The sequence below is a fragment of the Coregonus lavaretus genome (genome assembly GCF_964263955.1).
Source record: "Coregonus lavaretus genome assembly, chromosome: 22".
NCBI lineage: Eukaryota > Metazoa > Chordata > Actinopteri > Salmoniformes > Salmonidae > Coregonus > Coregonus lavaretus.
In genome coordinates, this window is record NC_140009.1 from 40,973,840 (window position 1) to 40,979,839 (window position 6,000).

A 6,000-nucleotide genomic window follows, 5' to 3' on the forward strand; every position below is an offset into this window, starting at 1 on the left:
AAAATGTAAAACAAGAGAGTACTTCCCCTAAAGCTTTTGAAATGTAAACCATTACTGTGTACATTTGAAATGTGTAATCAATACAGTCAAATGCCTTTGCACTGGAATGACCCACTGCTCATTTGGCTTCCTGTTGTTATTTTGCATTTGAGCCTTGATCAGACATCTGTACAATAAGAATGACCCTACAAGTTGTACATTTGTTAGTTGGTGAGGATGGGCGTCTGTAGCTGTAGATTATACTACACTGAACAAAAATATAAACGCAACATGCAACAATGTCAAAGATTTTACTGAGTTATAGTTCATTTAAGGAAATCAGTCAATTTAAATACATTAATTAGGCCCTAGTCTATGGATTTCACATGAATGGGAATACAGGTATGCATCTGTATTGGTCACAAGCTTTTTGTGCGTATGAAACATTTCTGGGATCTTTTATTTCAGCTCATGAAACATGGGACCAACACTTTACATGTTGGGTTTATATTTTTGTTCAGTGTATTTTTTTCATCTATATTTTTCGTAGCTGTCCATTTACCACCACACACCAATGCTAGCACTAAGACCGCACTCAACGAGCTGTATAGGGTCATAAGCAAACAAGAAAATGGTCAACCAGAGGCGGCGCTCCTATTGGCCAGTGATGCAGGAAAACTGAAATCTATCCTACTTAATTTCTCCCTTCGATGAGGTTTAACGGCTGTTGGCATCCAATAAATGTTGCCTTACTGCCACAGACTGGAGTACAACTCCCTTATACTTTGCTTGAAAAAAATAAATTAAATACCCTACCATCTAACACTACACTCTCACAAAAAAATATATATAATAATAAAATACCACCCTACTCTACTATTTAAATCTATTTAGTCCTACCTCAGGCCAACAACCTCAAGGGATGGGACACCACCACTTAACATACCCTGTAACTCTTCTGATGTCAAGTCTCGCACACCCAAATATTTGTTTGCCCTTATGGATTCACAGAATATATTTATAAGCTGTACAGGGCTCTGTAGCATTAACCAGATGTTAGACATTCAGATATCCAAAGAACGTTTGTTTATTTGTCAAATTCTAAAATACAGGGGAGTGGACACAATTTCATGCTAACTCAAGAGAACTGGGTATTCAACAAGAATGTTATATGGTAAAAGTAACATACAAAAAAAAAGCATGAACAGTGTAGTACAGTTCTGTGTGTCTCAAGTGTGGAGACACACAAGTGCAGAGAACTGTAGCTACAGATTGTTACACCAGAATGTGATTTACCCAAAGATTTTTGCCAACATCTTGTCTATTTCAAGTCTTCTCTCATTGGGGTGAACACCCAACTTTCTCGATCAAAGTGCTGCATGTCATGATAACAGAGACCTGTCTCGATCAATGAGTGAGAAGACTTGAAATAGACACGACGGCGGCGCACATATTGTTGGATTACTTTATGGAGCAAAAAAGTATTTATTTTAATAACGGAGCATTTTCTAAATTCAAACTGACTCCCTGGAACTGGACACAGACATTTTATGAGACTCCTGTTTTCCCAAATCGAGGGCGAAGACTGCGTCGCTAACGTTGGTCAAAAATTCTCTGTGCTACACCAAACCGTACCTATCCTGTTACTCACAGTAATCGATACCAGAGCATATGAGCGGAGTGGAGCGGTGAGAATCTCAGCTCCTCGCTCACGGAGCTGTTCACCCCTCCGCTCCCCCCGCTCAAAGCCACATCAGGCCAGTCCGCTCATTATCGCTCAACGCAGTTTGCATCGCGCTCCACTCAAATCGCCCCCCGCTCACTCCAAAAAAGGAACAAAATCTCCATGTGTAATCGGTGAGCAGGGATTTGATTTCTGTGACAGCAGGGAGGATCATCCCCAGGTTCCCCAGCTCCTTCTGCATTTTGTCTGTGAGATCTGCTAGTGGTGTCAGCACACTGACAAGGTGCGTCAGCTGCCGTACTTGATTCAGGGTGATGTTAGCAACATTAGACTTGAGTTTGTTTTGCCATAACGGGTCTTTTTGGAACAACCGGATGAACGACTGAATCATCCGCAGCTGGCTGCTCCATCGAATGGCGCAGGCATTTGTGGGGCGGACACCTAATTGGTCGGTTTCCTCTGTGCTCTTGCGTACACTTTTCACCAGGTGCCCGACTTTCACTAACAGCCTATTAATGTTGTCGTGCTCGTTAAAGGCGTTTTTGATCGCCAGCTGAAGCATGTGAATGGGGCATCTCAGATGTAAATTTGACAAAGTAAAGTACTGATTTATCATAGTTTCTTGGGGGGGGGGGGTGTAGCCCGGTTGAGCTGCGCTGGCGAAGTGTTGCATCCCTTCGCGTTCTCCTTTACTCAGCGGTTCATAGTCCATGAAAATCATTTTTTTAAATGCTACATCCAGCTCTCTTTTTCTCTCCCTTGTTATGGTTGGGCCTTTGCGTGCAGTGAATAAACTTTTGAATTCCTCAACCCTTTTCTCTTGTTGCTGCTGCTGCTCCTCTCGCTCTATAAAATACAAATTCATGGACGACACAAATTAAATTAAACAGATGGATTCTGGGTCAGGCTTGAGCATGCTTCAGACTCGTGGTGTGAGCGAGCGAAATTGGAGCGGGACATAGGGCGACGCTCCGTCCTTTTAAAAATGCCGCTCTGCGCTCTGTTCAAAATCCGTCCGCTCACGCTCCACGCTCGCTCCCGCTCCACTCCGCTCATATGCTCTGATCGATACCCAAAATATTTGGTTAAATCACATTATCTGGTGTAACAATCTGTAGCTAAGCAAACTGGTGATCAGCAGATGATGGGAGAGGTGGTCATGATGAAATTGCCATTCCAAGGAAACGTACAGTAAGTTCAGGGAATACTTGTAAAGCTGTGGGAGGAGTGTTGTCATGATCAAACTCCCATTCAGCTCCTCATAAGTAATCTGCTTGAATGACACACGTGGGCAAAGGAATTATGTTTCTGTATCTAGAATCCACTCCAGGAAGAAGCCCAGGCACCATACGGTATAGTCTGTAAGACAATTTTTTTTTTAGAATACTCTATTGTACAGTTTGAACAGCAGTTGAACCGTGCCAGCATAAGATCAACATTAGGCTAGCCTGGTTGAACATGCATACATGTGCACAGGAACAGAGATTACATTTACAAAAATGTCTAGCCCAAAATGGAATAAATATGGCCCAACCCTCAGCCTTTGCACAGTGACCAGACCGTACAAATGCCTAGGAAGGTAGGCAGATAGTATCTACCTACAGCCATGTCTATCAGGCTTGCTTAGGAAAATATTTTTATAGTAAAACCAGCTTCAGTTTTAGAGATTTACAACAGTACATTTTTGTATTATTGTTTCTACTCACTGTTTGCTAGTAAACTTGCTGCTTGCTGGCTATTCAATACTTGACATTTACAGTTGAAGTCGGAAGTTTAAATACACCTTAGCCAAATACATTTAAACTCCGTTTTTCACAATTCCTGACATTTACTCCTAGTAAAATATTCCCTGTCTTAGGTCAGCTAGGATCACCACTTTATTTTAAGAATGTGAAATGTCAGAATAATAGTAGAGAGAGTGATTTATTTCAGCTTTTATTTCTTTCATCACATTCCCAGTGGGTCAGAAGTTTACATACACTCAATTAGTATTTGGTAGCATTGCCTTTAAATTGTTTAACTTGGGTCAAACGTGTCGGGTAGCCTTCCACAAGCTTCCCACAATAAGTTGGGTGAATTTTGGCCCATTCCTCCTGACAGAGCTGGTGTAACTGAGTCAGGTTTGTAGGCCTCCTTGCTCGCACACGCTTTTTCAGTTCTGGCCACAAATGTTCTATAGGATTGAGGTCAGGGCTTTGTGATGGCCACTCCAATACCTTGACTTTGTTGTCCTTAAGCCATTTTGCTACAACTTTGGAAGTATGCTTGGGGTCATTGTCCATTTGGAAGACCCATTTGCGACCAAGCTTTAACTTCCTGACTGATGTCTTTAGATGTTGCTTCAATATATCCACATAATTTTCCTTCCTCATGATGCCATCTATTTTGTGAAGTGCACCAGTCCCTCCTTCAGCAAAGCACCCCCACAACATGATGCTGCCACCCCTGTGCTTCACGGTTGGGATGGTGTTCTTCGGCTTGCAAGCATCCCCCTTTTTCCTCCAAACATAACGATGGTCATTATGGCCGAACAGTTCTATTTTTGTTTCATCAGACCAGACACTGTAAAGTCCATGGAGAATAAAAGCACCTCCTCCCAGCTACCCACTGCACTGAGGTTAGGAAACACTGTCACCACCGATAAATCTACGATAATCGAGAATTTCATTAAGCATTTTGCTACGGCTGGCCATGCTTTCCACCCGGCTACCCCTACCCCAGCCACCAGCTCTGCACCCTCCGCTGCAACTTGCAACTTTCGGCAATGTCATTTACAAAATGGCCTCCAACACTCTACTCAGCAAATTGGATATAGTCTATCACAGTGCCATCCGTTTTGTCACCAAAGCCCCATATACTACCCACCATTGTGACCTGTACGCTCTCGTTGGCTGGCCCTCACTACACGTTCGTCGCCAAACCCACTGGCTCCAGGTCATCTATATATCACTTCTAGGCAAATCCCTGCCTTATCTTAGCCCATTGGTCACCATAGCAACACCCACCCGTAGTATGCGCTCCAGCAGGTATATCTCACTGGTCATCCCCAAAGCCAACACCTCCTTTGGCCACCATTCCTTCCAGTTCTCTGCTGCAAATGACTGGAACGAACTACAAACATCTCTGAAGCTGGAGACACTTATCTCCCTCATTAACTTTAAGCATCAGTTGTCAGAGCAGCTTACCGATCACTGTACCTGTACGCAGCCATATTGCATTCCATATGCAACTCTGTGTTGTTTTTAATCGCAATACTTTGCTTTATCTTGGCCAGGTCGCAGTTGTAAATGAGAACTTGTTCTCAACTGGCTTACCTGGTTAAATAAAGGTGAAATAAAATAAATCAATAAAAGAGGACATTTCTCCAAAACGTAAGATCTTTGTCCCCATGTGCAGTTGCAAACCGTAGTCTGCCTTTTTTATGGCGGTTTTGGAGCTGTGGCTTCTTCCTTGCTGAGCGGCCTTTCAGGTTATGTCGATATATGACTTGTTTTACTGTGGATATAGATACTTTTCTACCAGTTTCCTCCAGCATCTTCACAAGGTCCTTTGCTGTTGTTCTGGGATTTATTTGCACTTTTCGCACCAAAGTACGTTCATCTCTAAGAGACAGAACGCGTCTCCTTCCTGAGCGGTATGACGGCTGCGTGGTCCCATGGTGTTTATACTTGCGTACTATTGTTTGTACAGATGAACGTGGTACCTTCATGCGTTTGGAAATTGCTCCCAAGGATGAACCAGACTTGTGGAGGTCTACAATTTTTTTTCTGAGGTCATGGCTGATTTCTTTTGATTTTCCCATGATGTCAAGCAAAGAGGCACTGAGTTTGAAGGTAGGCCTTGAAATACATCCACAGGTACACCTCCAATTGACTCAAATGATGTCAATTAGCCTATCAGAAGCTTCTAAAGCCATGACATCATTTTTGGAATTTTCCAAGCTGTTTAAAGGCACAGTCAACTTAGTGTATGTAAACTTCTGACCCACTGGAATTGTGATACAGTTAATTATAAGTGAAATAATTTGTCTGTAAACAATTGTTGGAAAAATTACTTGTGTCATGCACAAAGTAGATGTCCTAACTGACTTGCCAAAACGATATAGTTTGTTAACAAGAAATTTGTGGAGTGGTTGAAAAATGAGTTTTAATGACTCCAACCAAAGTGTATGTAAACTTCCGACTTCAAATGTACATGTCATACTTATCCCACAATGTGTACGTAAACAGTTTAATAGTCTGATGGTTTTCCTGATCCAGATCAATTCTTCTCCTGGACTAAAAGTAGGCTCAATAGTGAATCTCGATTTAAAGTAATTATTTCATCTATGAAACCGT